Here is a 20,445-nt window from a genome sequence, read left to right as displayed (position 1 = left end):
TACTTTTCTTTATCTAAAATCGTACTTCCTGATGAAGTGAAAACCTCTCTCTGGTATTATTCTGAAGACATTCCTTACTGAATCTTTCTGTATGTTCTCAACATTCCATTAGCAATCTAATTTCCTCATGTATCCTGTCCAGCTTTCAACAAAAGATCATAAGGGCTGTCAAAACGCAAGATAATGCACAGTCTCAAGAGACAAAGCAAGCTTCAGAACTAGACTCAGACATGATGCAGTTTTTAGAATTATCACACAGGAAATTTAAACTAACCGTGATTAATATGGGCTTCCCAGGTGGTGCTACTGGTAAAGATCTCACCTGCCAATGCAGATGTAAGAGACATAGGTTCAATCAATGGATTGGGAAGACCCCTGGAGAAGGGCACAGCAACCCACTCCAGTATTCTTGCCTAGAGAATTCCATGGACAGAGAAGCCTGGTGGGCTACAGTACATAGGGTAGCAAAGAGTTGGACACGACTGAAGTGACTTAACACGTGATTACTATATTAAGGGCTCTAATGGAAAAAGGAAATAAGAACAGATGTAAGCAGAGAGAGGGAAACTCTAAAAGAGAAAGGGACTTTCCTGGTGGTCCAGTGGTTAAGAATCCATCTTGCAATGCAGGGGATGGGGTTCGATCCCTGGTTGGGGAACTAGGATTCCAGATGCTGCAGAGCAACTGAGCCCATGTGCCACAACTATTGAAGCCTGCACACCAGAGAGTCCATGCATTGCAACAAAAGGTCCCACGTGATGCAGTGCAGATCCCATTTGCTGCAACTGAGACCCCATGAAAGCCAAACAAATATCTTAAAAATAAATTTAAAAATAAAACAGAAAATAAAAAAGAAATGCTAGAAATCAAAAACTTTGTAACCAAAATGAAGAATGCCTTCAGTAGGCTCATCAATACACAGGATACAGTGAAGGAAACAATCAATGAACTTGAAGAAATATCAGTAGAAACTTCCAAGTGAAAATGCAAAGAAAAAAATGAAGAAAATCTTGTGGGATAATTACAAAAGGCATAACTCACTAGTGATGAGAATGTCAGCAGAAGAAAGAAAGAAAGGAACAGGAGAAATAGTTTAAATAAATAATAACCACTGAGAATTGTCCAAAATTAATGACAAACACCAAATCATAGATCAAAACTCAGAATCTACCAGTCAGGATAAACACAAAAAAGTCTATGCATAGGCATATCCTATTTAAACCACAGAAAACAAAAGACGAACTCTTGAGAGACATCTAAAAACAAAAATCAAAGCAAAAACACTTTCCTTATCAAGAAACAAGGATAAGAATTACATCAGATTCTTGATAAGAAACTATGAAAGCAAAAGGCGAGTGGGGTGACATATTTAAAATGTTGAAAGGAAAAGCAAAAAAATCATCAAAAAATTCTTCAGAGAAAAGGTAAGTTTCCAGGTGCTGCTAGTGATAAAGAATCCGCCTGCCAATGCAGGGGCCTGTGGGTTTGATACATGGGTTGGGGAGGTCCACTGAAGAAGGAAATGGCTACCCACTCCAGTGTTCTTGCCTGGAGAATCCCATGGATAGAAGAGCCTTGAGGGCTACAGTCCATGGGGTCGAAAAGAGTCGGACATGACTTAAGAGACTTAGCATGCTCATATGCACCTAGAGCTTGCAATACACATCTACAATTTCTTAGTCAACAGATTGAGAAGGAAGAAATTAAATTTTTTTCTGTTCACAGATGTCATGATTATTTACAGACAATCCCAAAGAACTGACCCAAATAAACGATGGAAAAATTCCTGGAACAAGTAAGTGATAAGAGCAAGGTTGCAGGATATAATACACAAAAGTCAATTGCGTTTCTATATACAACCACTGAACACTTGAACCTTGAAATTACAAACACAATGTCATTTATCTTAACAACCTACCCCCCAAAACTAAAATATTTCGGTATAAAATATTTCAAATGTATTATATATACGAGGAAAAGTACAAAACTCTGATTAAAGAATTCAAAGAAGATCTAAATGAATGGAGAGATATTTCAAGTCCTTGAATAGGGAGATCCACTGTTAAGATGTCAGCTTTTCCCAGTGTGATCTAAAGGGTCAATGGACTCTCAATCAGAATTCTATGTATGACACAGGACATTGCATTTGTCAAAATCTATACACCTCCTTTGTACAATTCTGTAATGGCAGTGAAACTATTCCATCTGAAACAGGATACTATGCATTTGTTAAAATCTGTAAGAACTGTGCAACACAATGAGTGACCTTTAGTGTGAAGTAGGCAATGGCACCCCACTCCAGTACTCTTGCCTGGAAAATCCCATGGATGGAGGAGCCTGGTGGGCTGCAGTTCATGGGGTCATGACTGAGCAACTTCACTTTCACTTTTCACTTTCATGCACTGGAGAAGGAAATGGCAACCCACTCCAGTGTTCTTGCCTGGAGAATCCCAGGGACGGGGGAGCCTGGTGGGCTGCCGTCTATGGGGTCGCACAGAGTCGGACACGACTGAAGTGACTTAGCAGCAGCAGCAGCAGCAGCAGCAGCAGGGACTTCAGTTAATAAAATATATCAGGTCTTCCCTGGTGGTCCAGTGGTTGAGAATCTGCCTGCAATGTGAGGGACACTGGTTCAATCCCTGCTCCGGGAAGATCCCGCGTGCCACAGAGCAGCTGAGCCCATGTGCCACAACTACTGAGCCCATGCGGTGCCACTATTGAAGTCCATACTCCCAGAGCCTGTGCCTCTGCAACCAGAGAAGCCACCACAGTGAGAAAACCCACATATGGCAACACAGAGTAGCCCCCGCTCACCGCAACTAGAGAAAGCCTGTGTGCAGCAATGAAGACCCACCACAGCCAACAAATAAATAAATCTCAAATAATAATAATAATGTATCAATACTGGTCCAGCCCCATGACACAGCCAGGTGATAGAGACAGGACGTGGGGAGGAGAACGAGATATGCCGTCTACACAGGACGTGGCTCTAGGGATCAGAAATAAGACTTCAACTCAGTATTGTTCAACTGAATCATAACAGAGTGGGGGCTGACATATTTCTTATTGTCATAGCATATGACTTAATTTCTCAAATCTAAGATTCCCAGAGGAGAGAGAGGAAAGCTGTGCAGGGGGTCCCCTTCATGGAGCCCTGCAGAAGTAACCGTGGTGTGGCCATGTCTCCATACTGCAGGCGCCTCCATGGGCACAGCCCTCGTGGGTTGGGTCAGGAGGTCAAGCCTCGTTCCAGGCGGCCTTCAGCCACACTCTGCTCCTGGTGACATAGGTGGTCCTAACCTCGCTTCCTGTCGTCTCACATGTGGGGGGCTCTCGGCCACAAGAGAAACAACTCAAAATAATTCTCAGCCACTGGGTGAATAAACTCCTCCTTTGGAGATGATATCACATTGCTAGGCTTCCCTGGTGGCTCAGTGGTAAAGAATCCACCCGCAACACGGGAGACCTGGGTTCAGTCCCTGGGTCGGGAAGATCTAGAGGAGGGCATGGCAACCCACTCCAGTATTCTTGCCTGGAGAATCCCATGGACAGAGGAGCCTGTTACAGTCCATGGAGTTGCAAAGAATCAGACACAACTGGGCGTGCACGGATCACTGCGTCATCATCGTCACATTTCTAGACCTACTCTGAACTACAGATCTTCCTTGGTGAGGTTCGTGTAAATGGAGGATCGCTTGAGTGGTTTTCACTGAAGTTCCTGCTTTCAAATGCATCCTGCTAGCTTCCAGTGGAAGTGTCAGAATCCTGACCCGGCCCCTCACCTAATTTCCATTGGTGTTGAATTCTATCAATACATTAGGATTTTACATGCTTATCTGAAGAGCCTCACAGAGCATCTGTGTGTGTCTAGGTATGGTCAGTTGCTCAGTCGTGTCCGACTCTTTGCAACCCCATGGACTGTATGTAGCCCTCGAGGCTCCTCTGTCCATGAAATTTCCCAGGCAAGAATACTGGAGTGGGTTTCCATTTCCTCCTCAGGGGGATCTTCCTGACTGAACCTGTGTATCCTTCGCATATAGGGCTTATAAATTGCTATGTTGGTGTGTCAGGAAACATAACTTCTGAGCGCTGCTTGGTGGAATATGGATTTTACACTAGGGGCAAGGCTGGGTTAACTCAGAAAAGAAATGAGTACATGGCCACTGGGAAATATTTTGTCCTTTTTGGTATTCTCTATGTATTCTGTGGAGCCCAGGTAATGTTACGTGGAGTCCAAGTATCACAGGAGTTTTCGTGGTATACTTTTGAGAAGTCATAGGAAATCATACCTTGATCATATACTATCTGAGCTCTAAGCATCTTTGAGAAATGACCTGTGGGGGAGGAAAATTGTACAAGAAATGCTGGAGGAAGTGATTACTTAAATGTTAAATACTGAATTCAACTGTGGAAACCAAAAATTTTGCTATCAAAATTTGAGAATCTCAGACATCTGGAAATAAACATACCATAAACCACATTTTCAAAAATCACATGAGGAAAGAATTAGATGAAACTTATTAGGAAGAGGAGTATATAATGTATATAAATTAAATTCTATTGTCTTCTAAGTTTTACAAAAATATTTTTAACTGACTTCTAAAGGTTGGCAAGTTGCCATTAGAAAACAGAAAAATTTCCTTCAGGCCATAGAAGAGTGGCCTGGAATTCAGAAATGGACTGTATCCTGGATTGTAAGATGAAATTTTGAAATTATTTTCTATTTTGATAAATACTAAAAATAAACTTATTTTATTGAATCTGCTGTTGTTCAGGAAGGATAGTCAGACAATCTAAATAATACGTAATAAGTTTCAGGTTAAAACATGAATAAATAGACTAAATGTGATGACTTTTAGTGAGTTAGGAGTCCAAACTATGGGTTTAGGAGAAATGGTCCTAAAAGGCAAGGAACACAGCCTTCTTTATTTTTGTGAATTGTATTTTTTAATATTTATTTATTATATTTATTTAATTGACTGGGCCAGGCCTTAGTTATGTGGGATCTAGTTCCCCCATCAGGGATCAAACCAGGTGCCCTGCACTGGAAACCACTGGACCAACAGGGAAGTCCTTCTTTTGTGCATTTTAAATACTCGATAGGTGTTAATGAATTACACCTATCTAAGAAGTACACGTAGTTTTGAAATCTAGTTTTCTGAATCCTAAACTAAGATCAAGACTATGTCGGGCCCAGTGGCTTAAGTGAGAGGGTGAGAGATATCAAAATACTGGGTAACTTAGTTATCTGCTCGTTAATGACTTTGATTAAAGCGCCGGTGATTAATATTGGCAACGTCTCATAATTTAAGTTTCAAGGAAAAGACAGGTTACTCAAAATCCGTAAGGACTGGTCACAGGGAAGGCCGGAACAGCCTTTGAAGAGAGAGGTCACCCTCTCCCTCGGGGTCCCCACTGCTTCTCGGAACCATCCTGGAGACTGGACGCCGGCTCTGCGGGACGCACCGCGGGCAGATAAAGGCTGTGTCTCTGGCAGCCAGGACGGCTCGGGGGTCCGCTCCCCACGGAGTGGCCCCGCAGCAGCTTCCAGGAGTTGCCGCTGGGGCGGCGGGCGCGCGGCGCGATCGGAGGCGGCTGCCCTGCCCCCGGGCGCGCTCCCCGCGGGCGGCCGTCCTGCCAGGAGGCGGTGAGGTCATGGGACCCGCGGCTCCGAGAGATGAAAGGGCCCCGGCGCGGCCGGCTGGCACCAGGCGAGGCTCCCAGCGCGCAGCCCGGGCGCAGCGCGGGGGCCCGAGCGCCGCGGGCCCAGACTCTCAGCCCGGGCTGGGGGGCACCGCAGGGGGCTTCCTGGGTGCCAGGGAAGAGGAGAACGACGGGATCCGGGTCAAACAAAAGAATCCGAGGGCGGGGAGGCGCGGGGGCGGCTACCTGCTTGAAAGGAGCGTTCCTAGAGCCCTGCGCGCGCGCGCGCGCGCTCTCTCTCTCTCTCTCTCTCTCACACACACACACACACACACACACACATACACACGCACACAGCCACTTGGCCTGCCTTTGATGTGCGGCAACTGATCACCGATCAGATTACGGGCATTTCATCTCCCTGCTCGTCTGCCTTTGATCTGCAGGCTTCATTTTCTTTTCCCGGGTTGGAGGTTTCGTCTGGGCTTGTGCCGACATACATTTTTGGGAAGGTACAAGCGTTGGGCGCAGAAGGGCTGCCAAGGAGAAACTCAGTTGCCGAAAAGGGTGGTGAGTCCTTGGAAAGAGTTCAGCACGTTGAAGGTACAGCGATTTCTGTTTGTTGTGGCTTTCGGTGCACTTTTCCTGCGTGTTCTCAGAAAAGAGGGTTTTAGTCTAGGGGGCCACGAGCATTTCTGTCCTTGAGTACTCTGTGTGTGTGTGGATGAAAGGAAATCCGATACTCCGGGGTCGGTTTGGTAGTTTGTACAAAGGGTTTGCAATCTGCCGCGCACATTTTACTTGGAAATGAGTTGTTCCAACAGGACCGAAGGGGAGGGAGCTAACTTGAGCCGTCTCCCCCGCCGCTGCAGAGCCCGAGGTCTGCAGGCTGTAACCGCTCTAACTATTTACAAGTTGCTGTACTCAGTATACAGGCGGAGGGACTCCATGGATGCCAATGCTTTCCTGTTTTCTCATAGAAAAGAGCACTGCATCTCTGGTAATACTGTTTCTTTATTTATTCTCTCACCTCCAAGACACTGGCCTAAGAAATACATTTCCTTATGCAGTATGTCCCCTCCAAGGAAGCACTGGAGAGCCATTCAAGTACGATTAAAGCCCTTTTCTGGGTAAAACTTAAGAACTGTCAGACAGGGAGGGTTAGGTTGTGCTGAGTTTGGTTTAAAAAGAAATCCTCTGGTGATCTTCTGGAACCTTTGCACGAGCCTCAAGTGCAGACACATCCTGGAGGTTAATATTCTTAAACTGACATGTACTTTTAATGCAGTGACAGCTGTTGTGAGTTAAAATTTGCCAACTGTTTATGAAAACTGGGTGATCAACAGTTACGATGTTACACAGTTTTTAGTCCCATTTTACCTTTAGTTTACACTCAGTATGGCAAAACCAAAGTATATGGCTGTGCTGAATTTACAAGTTAACTTGTCAATTCAATGATCACGCGTGCACAGTGGAAATGTAAGAGCACCGTGTTCATATTCGCTCATTTCAATGTTTTGGTCTTAGTTTTACTTGGGTAGAGTAGGTATCATCACGGCAGTCTATTTAATGCCAGCCGAACCACAAAGCAAGTATAAGTGATGAGATCAGTTATTTTTTAGTCAGAAATTCTGTTGAGACCGGAAGGGCCTAATGAGCCTCATTTCATGTGTAATTAATTTTTCAGAGCCAATTAATTAAATTACTTTCTAAATTTTCCTCTTGATATTTGAAGGAGCATAATTAGCATTGTTTACTTAATTTTAAAACTGATAGCTGTTAAGTGGAGATTATTTAAAACCATACCAAACTGACTTTATTTTTAAGATGTACCAGTAAGAATTTAAAAGATTTAACTCCTGTTTTTAGTCATGCCAAGACAGGCATTTAAATTTTTGTTTTACTGACAATGTGACAAAGCATGTTCACAAAATCCTGAATGATCAGCTTAGGTTGATTTTTTTTTTTCATTTGTTTGCTGATAAAGTCCTCCTTACATCACATTGCAGCAATAATGTTCACAATAGTTAGAATAAAACAATAATTAGGATAAAGAAAATTAAACTTTTAAAATAATGACTAAAGAGAAGATGCCTAAAGAAATAGTGCGCTTAAGAACTCAGTCATTTAGTTCAGATTTGGGACTTACAATTTTTTTTAATGACTATTATTCTGCTACTAGGCTCATTCTAACAAACACGCACTTTTTCAACAGAAAACAAAAGGGAGAATTGGCAATTATCTGATTAATTTAGGCTTTGCAGAGAGCTTGCTTGGGCAAGTCAAGTCATTGAAAATCCACTTCAGGGTCTGAATTAATTCAGGGAATTGTTTACATCTTGTGTCTTGGTTGAGAAAAGAAGCAGATTGTATTTGGTTTTAAAAGAAGGCTGCCTATTGCTAAATGTACAGGTACAGTCTTAAAAGTCATCTCTGAACTGATTGCTTTATGTTGATTTTGATTGTGATTTAAATCGGTAAGATTTCTTTCCACTGAAGAAAACCCTTACATTACATTCTTCAAAGCCCTTTCCTATCTGATGCTTCAATGGCAGCTTTGTTACTGCAGAAACTCTAAGACTTCAAAAGACTTATTTCTAGTCCTGATTCTCTCACTGAGCAGCTATGTGACCTTAAGGGATTCACTTCACTCCCCAGTGTTCTCATGTGGGGAATGAGGGAGTGGACCAGATCGTCCTCCTGAAACAAGCAGGGTGGAATTTTTATAGCTATTGTACTGATGAGGAAGCTAGGACTATGGAAAAGTCACTTGACTTTCTTAATTAAGTTACGTGGCCAGTTTTCCAAGTCTTGGTCCTGTGTCCTTCCCAGTTCACCGTGGATATTTTCCAACACCTGCTAAAACAAATGCACTGCTGACTGGAGAACAGGGTTAGTTTGAAGATCAAGATAACCACTTCCTTCTGCTGTGTAGTTTTTGTTTCCATGAGATATGTGTCAGTCAACTGGACCAGTCCTCTGATTTCCCAGTTGCTGTTGCTTCTGTGTTTCTAAGCAGTCTGAACACAATTACTGCCACACGCAATTTACCAGAACATTTAAAGTAATTTTCACAAAAATGTAATATATCTATGCAATGTGGAATTATATATACTTGTGTATGTGTAGATACAGGTGGGCATATATATTATGCACATATTTTGACATTATATGCACATTCTTTTTGTGTTTCCAAGGAATTGATACTTTCTTGAAGGATGTCAGTGAAAGTGAAAAGTTTGACGTAATAGTTAACTAAAGGTTGTTATTCCTTCCTGGAGAGTCCCAGTGGGATTTTGTGAGATTTCAGTTTACAGATTCAACATGGGCTTGTACATGATATATATTTCATATTACATTTGATTATATTAAGAATTCTTTAGCAAGTTTCACTTACTCCTTCTGGGATTTTTTTCTTGGAAAAAAAAAGAATATATCTCTTGTGAATAAATTTATTTATTGACTATAAATTTTTCACATATACACTGATCTCAAGGCCAAATAGCTATCTCTCATGTGTTATCACCCTCATAAAGATTTCATATAAAGCTTTACAGATTATTACTTAGTAACATTCACTAGCATTTATTAATGCACTAGTTATTAATTCACTCATATCTATGGAGTTCTTGTGTGTCAGGCACTCTGACAGTATTTTTAGGATACCATCTCATTTCCAGCAATTAATTTTGTCGCTGCAATTATACAGATGAGAAAAGTGAGTCTCAGAGGGATTAAATATCAAGTACAAGCTCACAGAACTAATTAAGTGCACCACTGGAGTCTGATTTCAATTCAGGTTCTTTTGTTTTAGGGCTGGGCAGTTAATTCTGTTATAAGAATTGCATGGAGCTGAACTTGACTGTTTAGCACACATTACAGCCAAAATTTTAGGAGGGGAATGGGCTTTTAAAAAAATTTTGTTTGGTATATTTTATGAGAGTTATTAGAATTTTTTGATCAATTTTTCCATCATTGGCCTAGAATCTTCAACTATAAAGGACCTCAGGATCTAAGTCATTCTTTCTCTGCTTCAGGACTGGACCACACTCATGCATCCTTCATTGGTGTGGTTGGTCAGACTCTCTGTGATAGCAGGGCCAGTCCAGGACACCCTGGAAACTTTCAGAAACCAGTGCACCATTAAGGAGTGATTCTTTACATGTTGTCAGCACTACTTAGAGGAATGGGCTACGAAAGGGGGCGTGAGGAGGCTCCCTGGTGGCCATGCTCCCTCAGGTCCACTCACTGGCTGAAATCACCACTCCAGCCTGACCATCTCTCCCATCCTTGCTTGCAAAGTACTTCAGCATCACCCATTGTGACTTAACTCTGCCCTTTGATGAGGGGGCAGAGGGAGATAACATGGGGGTTCTGAGCGACTTGATCAGACCAATTCTTCCAACACAACTTGCTCCCTCTCTGAGAAGCATTCTGAGAAGCATAGCTTTCTCCATCCTGTCAGTGGCGCCCAGGACTTAGACAGCCCTACAGCCTAGCCTTGGGGGCTGCTGCCCAGTAAGCCTGCTTCTTCATCCCACCATGTACAGAGGAGTCAGTCCCCTGTGTTTCTTGGGAAGCAGAAAAGGAGCATCATGGCCTGTTTCTTCTCTCAGTAAACACAGAAGAAGATTTTGACCAACGTGGTGTCATAAACTCACCAGGATCAGTGCACCTGCTGCAACTTATAGCAATTTTGTACTATAGATGTCATGAGTTTGACATTATATCAACTGAATAAATACCCTCCTTGGCCTGTGTTAGTCACTCAATCATGTCCAACTCCTTGTGACCCTATGGACTATAGCCCACCAGGCTCCTCTGTCCTTGGGATTTCCCAGGCAAGAACACTGGAGTGGGTTGTCATTCCCTTCTCCAGAGGATCTTCCCGACCCAGGAATCAAACCTGGCTCTCCTGCATTGCAGGCAGATTCTTTACCATCTGAGCCACCAGGGAAGCCCTAAGCCACATATATTAATTTATGCATTCTTGGTATGGTGATGATTATATTAGGAGTCAGGAAGCCTGGATTTTGGATCCTGCTTTGTTATTAACTTGGTGTGTGACCTTGGACAAGTTGTTCCCTGTCAGGCCCCCGCCCTACACAGATGGTCTGACATCAATGGTCAGCAATGGGTGCTGGGAATTACTTAAATATTTGGGTCTTTGTTATATTCCCCTTTATTTTCCTAACTATATTTGGCAAACTTTGTAACTCTTTGAGATTTTTACCCCTATTTATTCATTCATTCAACAAATTTTTAATGAGTACCTACTATGCACCAGGCACTGTGAAGGAACAGACAGAATTCACGATTCTTATGTGACTTGCATTCTGCTCCTTTCCCCCATGAAATAGTGTTTTATGCTGAAAATTACTTGAAAGTCAAGCAATTTTTCATTAACTTTTATTTCAGTGAGCTAGCTTATCACGGAAACTATTTTCCCAAGAGGTTTGTTAACTTCATTGGTTCAACTTTTTTAGGAACATATTCTAAACAAATACACTTCAAATCAGCCTAGCTATTGCTAAAACTAGCTTCAGAAAGCCAACTCTTAACGTTATCTTTAAAACTACACCTCTACCAAAATCCTCGTAAGAATTTGGCTCTTTCAGGGAATTGCTTAGTGGTCTAGTGGTTAAGTCTCTGGACTTTCACTGCCATGGACCAGGGTTTGATCACTGGTCCCAGGGAACTAAGATCCCTAAATCCCCAGTAGCCAAAAAAAAAAAAAAAAGAATTTAGCTTTGTCAGTAAAATTTCAGTTCATTAATAACAACCAGTGTGGAACTTCCCTGGGTTTCCCAGATGGCTCAGCAGTAAAGAATCCTTCTGCCAATGCTGGAGACAGTTTCAATCCCCGGATTGGGAAGATTCCCTGGAGAAGGGATTGGCTACCCACTCCAGTATTCTTGCCTGGAGAATCCCATGAGGAGAGGATCCTGGCGGGCTACTGGGTCCACAGGGTCCCAAAGAGTCACACTGAGTGACTGAGAACACATGCATGTGGGATTTCCCTGGCAGTCCAGTGGTTAAGATTCCACACTTCCACTGAGCGGGTGTGGGTTCCATCCCTGGTCGATGAACTAAGGCCCCAGATGCCAAAAAGTTAAAACAAAAAGAGTAAAAATGCACTCAATAGTCACAGTGCAGCCATTCAGTGCTCCTCATGTCAAGCACCATTTGGGTTATCACAGATCTCTGATGCTTGGCACTGTGTGCCTGACAAAAGGCTGCCATTTAGTGAGCACTGATGGTGTGCCAGACACTGGGCTGAGCTCTTTGCATCCCTTATCTTACTGAACAACGACCAATGGAACAACGCCTTTCGCAGTTGAAGAAGCATAAGTTTGGGAAGGTCAAGTAACTTTTCCAAGGGCATACAGCTAGTGAGTGGCGATTTAGCATCCAAGGCCAGAATGTGAAATGCCAGCGGCCGGGTGTGTCCATCAGACCTGTCCATGGAGAGTTAGTGGGCTCAGGGGAAACTCAGCCACGCACATGTGAGATAGTGCAAAATGACTGAACGAAGTAATGTGCTACTGTCTCAAGCAGAAAGTGAGGCCAGAAGAAAACAAAGGAGTTCCTGGTCTGGCAGATTAAATTCCTCTCAGAAAACACTGAACATTCATGTGAACGTTCGATACTATCAAAGGTGTACGTTTGAGCAAAATATGCCACTTCTTGAAAGCAGAACTCCTTTTAACTCCTTGAGGAAGAAAGCGAACTCACAGAAACAGGGCAGGAGGGAGAATGTGGCAAGTGCTGTCCTTGTCTTAAGAAGGCCTCAGACCTTAGGGAGACTCGTGAGAGCTGTGGCTTCTGGCGTGCGAAGGAGTCAGGTGAGGGAAAGAGGTGAGCATGAAGCGGAAGCTTGGGGAGCAGAGGAAGGGCAAGTTCAGGGCACACTGGAGGCAAGGCACGCAGACCAGTTTGGCCGGAATATGAAGTGGTCGGTCTAGAGGGAGGAAAGATAAGGCTGAAGGTGTGGGTGGAGCCCAGACCTGGAAATCCCTGACTGCTAATTTAAAGGATGGAGAAGCCATTCTTCACAGTGAAGAATCCTTGTAAGTCTTTTCATTGGTCAGTGACCACGATGTAAGGCAGGAGGAAGACAGATGGGCTGGACAGGGTAGTGGGGAAGGAGGTTTGAAAAGGCAGGGCATTCAGGCGAAAGGTGCGGAGGGCCTGCACTGTGATTGAGGTGATGGGGTTAAGAGAGAAAGAGGGAAAAGGGTGAATGTGTGAGACCTTACAAAGAAGCAGCAATAAGTCAGCTTAAGGATGGTAGATGGAGGATCCCCTGTGTGCTAAGCTCTGGGCTACCAAGAAAATAAGAGGTGCCCTCGGGGAGGTGGGGTCCAGTTAGACAAACAGGTGACTACCATCTAAGAGGGAGCTTGTGAGTGAAGTTCAGGGAGTATTGTGGTCCCAGATCACAGCTGACAGGTAGGTTTGGGAAATTCAGGCTCACCTTGAGTTTCAGGTATAATGTGTGCGTGCATGCTAAGCCGCTTCAGTCATGTCCAGCTCTTTGTGACCCCATGGACTGTAGCCCTGGAGAATTCTCCATCCATGGGATTCTCTAGGCAAGAATACTGGAGTGGGTTGTCATTCCCTTTTCCAGAGAATTTTCCTGACCCAGGGATCGAACCGGCATTGCTTATGACTCCTGCACTGGCAGTCAGGTTCTTTACCAATAGGGCCACCCAGAAAGTCCTCAAATAGGATAGGGTATATCATTTGTAAATTATTAAAAGTAAGTTATTATTGCAGTTTCTATTCCGGCCATGAAAACCTTGAGGTTGACACTTGGAAGGATATTTTTAAAGTATTTTTCACAACTGCCTAGTACTGCACTGGGCATTTTCAGTGTGGGGTCATGCGTATGGGTAACTAACTGTAGCAACGTACTCAATCTACAAACACTTATTGAAGGCTACTATGGGCCTTGGGGTACAGAAAGGAAACATAGGATTTGGTTCCATTCAAAGGAACGTGAAGTTTTGCCAGGGAATAAAGCCAACGAAGGGAGCAGTGTGCTCCTCTGCACCAACGCAATGCCTGCGTGGCATCTTGGGCTGGAGAGAAGTTTGTCCACTTACTCACTGGCCAGATGACGATAATTGCTTACATTTCTATAGCATTCTACTGCGGAAAAACTTTTTCTGTACTTGGTCCTTTTACTTCGTCCACCGAAGGTGCGGAGTAGGCATCCTTAGCTCCGCTTCTTAAGTGTGCAAAGTGAAGTTTGGACACCATCCGTTCACGAGATGCGTGTGGAGGCCTGGATCCCCGGGAGCTTGGACCAGACCGCGCTGGACCTATGGGTGCACCGGGCCCTCTGGAAGCCAGTGTCCCTTGGACCCTCCGGGAAAAGCCTCTGTGAGTGGGGAGGAGCCCGGTGGGCCAGGTCCTGGTGATCTGGACCCACTGCACTCGTGTCACGTGGCTTCCCGCGCCTTTCCTGGCCCAGAGGCGGGCGCAGGGTAGGTGATGAGCAGCGCAGAGGCACGAAGCCTGGAAGCCCGTCCAGGTGGACACGAGGGTGCCACTCTAGCCGCAGGCAGTGACACAGCCCCGCTCTTGGCGGTCCGGATGAGCACTCTCCGCCCTGCCCAGGCCCGCCTGCGGGATGCAGTCAACAGCTCCCGCAGCCCCGGGGGCCACAGGCGGCTCAGCTGCGGCCTAAGGTGCCCGGGGCCGGTGGGGACAGCCTGGAGCCCAGGGGGTGTGAGGTGCCTCTGCTGTGGGCGGGGCCGAGGGGTGGGTGTGGCCACGATGTAGGCGGGCCATGGGGTGGGCGGGGCTCAGACGTGGGCAGGGCAAGCGGTGGCGCCGCCGGGAGCCTGCGGGCCGGAGGGGACGTGGGCGGGAATCCTGGTGGGCGGGGCCCCGGGTGGGCGGGGCCGGGAGGCGGTGGCGGTTGCCGGGCTACCGGGGAGCGCGGGGCCGCGGCGCGGGGCAGTGCAGGGCGCGCTAGTGAGGAGCCGACCCCGGCCCAGCTCCGCGCCGCGTGCCGCGCGCCCCTGAGCCTCCGATCGCTGTCGGGACCTGCGGGGTAGCCTCCAGGCACCGGGGAAGGTAGGTGCCCGCAGCCCACCCGGCCACGCCACGCGGCTGTCCCAGCCCTCGCCCCGGCGGATCCCCGCGAAACGCGCGCTGAGAGGAGGCGGCCGCGGGTGGAGACAGGGGGTGCCACCCTGGGCTGCCCGTGCGCAGGGCAGGGGTCGGGAGGACAGGGCCGGCGGAGGCGACCCCCTGGGAGGGCTGACGGCGGGGGGCAAGGAGATGCAGGAGCTGGGGGAACGCCCCCCGGCCCGCGTGGGCGACCGGACCGAGCGCGCTGACCCTCTGTGCAGGGATCTAGTCAACAGAATGCTGCGCGCAGGCGAAGGTGTGTGTGCGTGCAAGTGTGTGCTCGCACGGCCTGGACCGGGCGCTGCAGCCCTCCCGGCGGGAAGCGGTCTGCAGGCGGGCAGGCGGTGTGAGAGCCCGGGAGGGAGGAGGTGCCGGCACGGTGATGCACGGGGCCGCTCTCGCAGCCTTGGTCAGGGGTCTCCTGCCATTCAATGGCATAGAGATGTAGATCATTCCCTCTTGAGAAGGAAGTTTGCAAGCACCCAGCTGCAGCGATCTGTTTCGTTGGTAGAGAGCTATGCGTCACACCTACAGTTACCATTGTAGGAAATGCATGTCCTTGTTTGTTTTTTTCATTTAAAAAAGGACTCAGTTTGCAGACAAACAAGACCAGTAGCCATTGTTTGGTATTTCTTTAATTGAAATAGTTTAACTCAAACTATGAATGGGTGGTTTTTACTTCAGTGACAGTTTTCCTTTACTGTTTACAATAGAAGAAAATTTCTTTATATAAACAGGAAACAGTTACTGTTAAACATGACTTAGGCAAACAGAAGAATTTATTTTGATGTGTTGTTATTTCATAATCAGATACCTATATGCAAAGGAGAAGATTATATTGCATTAGTTCAGGGTTTACTCTTTCTGTTTTCTGTTGTACAGCTTCACCTTAGACGTCTTTGCCATGCTTCTTTCATGTAGTTTAAAAACATGTCTTATTTCAAGCACTTTATCATCTAATTTAAAGATACATAACTAGAGGGGGTGAGAATAGAGTCCTACCCTGGAAAACAGTTTTTGACAGTTATCATTCACAGAGATGTCAGTACTTGAAAAGAGTTTTTCTTCACATAATATTTATCAAGTCCTGGCAGTAATACAAAACACAGAAATGCAGTTTCACTTTGAAAATATTCCCTTGGCATGAATACATGGTGCTTTATCGTGAGCTCTGTGTTTGTTTCTTTTTAACCCTTGTAAGTGTCTCATGAGGTCTACTTTGTTATGGAGGCCAGGTGTCTTTAAGTACTTTGGAATTTTTTCCATACTAAGTGCTGACTCTAGGATGTTGTATTAGCGTTTTCTGGGACATTCATGGAATTTATTTGTTTCTTTGATGGGAGTGTCTTTAGGCTCTGAGTCCAGACTGAATTTTGAATTTGAAGGTAAGCACATAGGGAGACTTTTTTATGCACTTGAAATTGTAAAGTGCCTTTCCTACCCAGATGACTTGAATAAAGAACATTGCTAACATTTAAGAGGCTTTTTAAAAGAACAGAAAATTTGTTTTTTAACCTCAGATGATGTTTAACTTACATAGAATGTATTTGTACATACATGTAATAATTACATGCTGTGCTTAGTATGTTAATTTAATTTACTAGTTGTAGCTCTAATATGTGAATCCAGGGTATTTGGGGACATTTGACATCTGAATGTGGAGTTCTGCTAACACTCCTGAAGAGACTTTGGTTCTCCTTTTTCATCCATTTAAACATCCAAACCCAAGCTTAACCCAGTCCTCTGCAACCGGATGAGCCATTCAAAAATTAACAAAGCACAAACAAAGACTGAAGGATCTTTAAGGAAAATAGCCAAGTCCTCTTAAATCTGATAAATCAGTATTTAAAGTCAAGCATTTAAAGATTTGGAAAAGGCCAGCATGCTCTGTCTGTCGACAACAGGTTGAATAAATATATGCCCTGAATAAAGAGACAGCTGCTCATGTGATAAGAGAGCAGGAACAGCTTAACAGTGAGAGGTGTTTGTCTCATGGCAGCTGATTCTTAAATGTTCATAACCTTTCTAAAATGACCTTCTGGCTGAAGAAAAAGAACAGTCAAGCAGTACGAACGCAATTTCCTTTCATGATTTACTGGCTGAGCAGTGAGTTCATTCATCGTATTTTATCTGTCTCAACTGTTTACATTTAGAAGTAAGATGTTTAAACAGTATTGGGTTATCACGTAGTCCACACATCACAGAATATGTGCCTTTTAAATTGGAGTTTTGAGAGCTGGTTTTAAAAGGAGGACAGGCAACCTCAGCAATTATATACCAGAGGAGCTTGTCTACCTGAAGATTAAATGTTATTCAGCCAACTCTTCCCCTCTGTCTGCTCAGATGGTTCTAAGATGAGAAAGTTCTAAAAGAATGGAGGCCATTTATAACGGAGAACTCTGCACATGCTACAAGAGGGGTTTGGGAATCTGTCCAGACTTCTAAAGTAAAAATTTAAACAGCTGTGTTGTAGACATTGTTATGCACAATTCTCTTAGAATAGACTGTATGGATGTTTGGGGTCCCTTAGACCCTGATGCTACAATTGTCCTATTTGTCTTTTAGGACTGAAAAACGTTAGTAAAGTTGGGGAAGAGTACCCAGTTACAGTATGCTAGTTGATTAAACATTTTGAGAACACTGTGGCTTCCTAAGGCAAAAATGACAGCGTTTAAAACTCAGAGAAATAAAAAGAATTATTTTCAAAAAACCTATCCTAGTTTGCTGCTGCTGCTGCTGCTAAGTCGCTTCAGTCGTGTCCAACTCTGTGCGACCCCATAGATGGCAGCCCACCAGGCTCCCCTGTCCCTGGGATTCTCCAGGCAAGAACACTGGAGTGGGTTGCCATTTCCTTCTCCAATGCATGAAAGTAAAAATTGAAAGTGAATCAGCTTCTGTTAAAAAAAATTGTAGGAGCCTGATAGTGAGTGGCCCCTAATGGTTTTGAACTTTGAAGGAATTGAAGGTATTGTATTTGGCAACAGAACATTTTAAAGCTTGTAGAGTTTTTAGTAGAAAATATTTCTTGTCTTGAAAAGGGAAATCATTCCCACTTCCCAGCCAACAACAATATGTATATTTTTATTACCGCATACTTTCCTGAGTTTTCTAGGCCGCAAAAGGGGCTGCAAATTCTACTGTGTAAGAAGAACAATTTTCAGGATAGAGTGAAACTGAAGGTGAAGATACAGAAGAGCCAGCAGCTAGAGGTTGTTGCCGTGTGTGGAAATAGCAGCACCCTAGATTTCTAATTAATTTTTTATTCTCTTTGCATATGGAACTGAGATTATCCTCAGCCATTTATGATTGTGTTCCACCATTAAAATATAAGAGGCCGTACATGTAGCATTGGCGTCATTTCAGTGCTGATTTTATAAATTGTAAGCCTGCCAGTTTAATGTTAATTTCTTAAAAAAATATCTCAGCTTATTGCATATTGGAAAAATGTATGAGTTGGTTGTGGCTTCATGACCTAGTGTATGAATAGTTTTACTAGATGAAAATGTTTTCCTGTTGCATGCTCTGCGTGTCAGATAATAAATCAAATGGCTTTGAAATATGAGGGGAAAAAGAAAATTAAGCAACTTTTTCTCGGAAAAAATTATTTAGATTATTTGAACCATTTTAAGATTCATATATTTTGGTCATTTATAAGATCAAAAATAAGGACCATTCTTGAAGATGTTACTGAATTGTTAAAATTTGGAAAGGTCACACGAGCTCTTCCTCCTTGGGGATGTTTGTTATTATTATAGCTCTATACTCAGAAACACCCTCCTCACCTGAACCGTGCTCTCCCACCATCACTTACGTTTCAAGCTCAAGGTGTGGTCGGTCGCACACATTTCCCCTTATATTATTTTACTCCTTATGACAACCCTAACATTTTACTGTTTCTAGTTAATGAATTTCTTCATTGCTTCAACATGTATTGCGCACATATTTTGGATGTGTTACAGTTCTAGAGCAAAATCACAGTTCTGATCACCAAATACTCCAACCCCAACTGGTGATGAACTCTTAACTGCTTGGCTGGTGATGCAGGAAGGTTGTGACGACAGGGGAGGTGGGGACCATAGCCCCCAAGGCCTGAATTCCTCAGTGGATGGGATGGCAGCTGCTCAGCTGGAGCTTGGGTCGCCTTGACATGGGACTTGTGGATGCCAGGCTTTCAGTTTTCAGGGAAAGTCTTCATTTTTAATATGAAAACTGATCTTTAAAATTAAGTGCTATAGTGACTGAAAGAAGCGATGCGTCCTGACAAGATGCAATTCAAGGGCAACAGAGAGAGAGAAGAACCGGACGGTCACCCTGTGGGTTGGCAGGGCACCCAGGGTGCTTTAGGAGCCCAAGGGAGGGCGCCACACTAGGTTTAGGGAGACCCAGTGTGGCAGATCCAGGGAAGGCGTGGTAGGTGAGGCCCCGAGTGCAGGAGAGCCCGGGGGCAGAAGCAGGGGCAGCCGGAGGGATCTGCAGGTTGGAGCAGCCCCGTGGTTCAGATCCAGTGGGTCTGCCCGGCTCAGACGGGGGAAGCCTGGGGCTGCTGCTCCCAGCCACTCCCGGAAACCCTGAGCTCTGCCCAGTGACACATGCACCAGCCCAGGTCTTCGGGATCTGGATCAGCAAGGAGAGGAGGATGCCTTTCATTTCCGCACCTGTGGATTTACCCTCTCCAGGGGCTGGCAGTTAGGTGGCCTCCATGTTAGTTACCGTTCATTCAAATGAACAGGCTGAGAAGCTTGATCTGATAAGCAGTCACTTTCTCTGCCGCTGATAAGTGTTTGCCAGCTCTGGGCTCTTCGTTTTTGCTTGCCTGGTTCTCTTGACACCTGCTTGCTGTTGTTGGAGATGGCGAGACAGCAATCCCACACGCCTGGATTCCTGTACACCAGACATCTTTGGTCTTCTCCTGATTGCCGCGGCTGGTTTCTCTGCACACATTTTGGAAAAACAGGCACCAGACTGCTAGTTGATGTATCGTCTGGACACTGAGGCAAAATGTGAAAGCCCCTGTGGGCCCATTGTTGTTTAGTTGCTAAGTTGTGTCTGACTCTTTGCAACCCCAGGACTGCAGCCCGCCCGTCTCCGCTGTCCATGGGATTTCCCAGGCAAGAATATTGGAGTGGGTTGCCATTTCCTTCTCCAGGGGATCTTCCTGGCCCAGAGATCAAATCCACACCTCCTGCATTGGCAGGCGTATTCTTTACCTCTGAGCTACCAGGGAAGCCCAGACCCATTGTCCATAATCTCATAATGTGTATATTCTGTGCTTGTCAGGTCCTTCCCCAGATAAACAGAACGCTGGCATCTATAAAAAGCATTTCTTTACCTGGGCCAGTCCCAGAAGTTAAAAGCAATTTCAGTAAATACCTTTTTATTGCCTTATTTTTGTTTTAAACATTATTACTTACATGCTTGTTATTCCATTAAATTTTCCTTCTTTTTTTTATGAATGCCAACACATTTCATAAGTGATTTCATTTTATTCCAGGAAATTCAAGGTCACGCTTAGAACACTCCACCGGCTGAATGGTTTATTTCTGAATAGTTCTTGGTCGGGCAGTCTGAAGAGGTTCAGCAGCTCTGTTCCGCCAAGAGCTCGGGCCAAGCGCCCCTTTACCGCACCCTCCCTCAGGTGGCTTCTCCTCCTTGCAGGCA

General features: G+C 44.9%; 1 protein-coding gene across 11 annotated transcripts in view; it reads left to right on the top strand.

The window, feature by feature from the left end:
- Nucleotides 1–5,750: 5,750 nt before the first annotated feature.
- TNFRSF19 (TNF receptor superfamily member 19) overlaps nt 5,751–20,445 on the top strand; it is a 95,901-nt gene continuing 81,206 nt past the window's right edge. For 8 of the 11 annotated variants that reach the window (XR_009496614.1, XR_001501507.3, XR_009496613.1 and 5 more), the window contains exon 1: nt 5,751–6,246. The gene's annotated coding sequence lies outside the window, so the exon portion shown is untranslated. 11 annotated transcript variants of the gene reach the window in all.

This window comes from Bos taurus, chromosome 12 (assembly GCF_002263795.3).
Source record: "Bos taurus isolate L1 Dominette 01449 registration number 42190680 breed Hereford chromosome 12, ARS-UCD2.0, whole genome shotgun sequence".
Taxonomy (NCBI): domain Eukaryota; kingdom Metazoa; phylum Chordata; class Mammalia; order Artiodactyla; family Bovidae; genus Bos; species Bos taurus.
The sequence above is the reverse complement of the archived record's forward strand: the minus strand, read 5'-3'. Positions and strand labels throughout refer to the sequence as shown.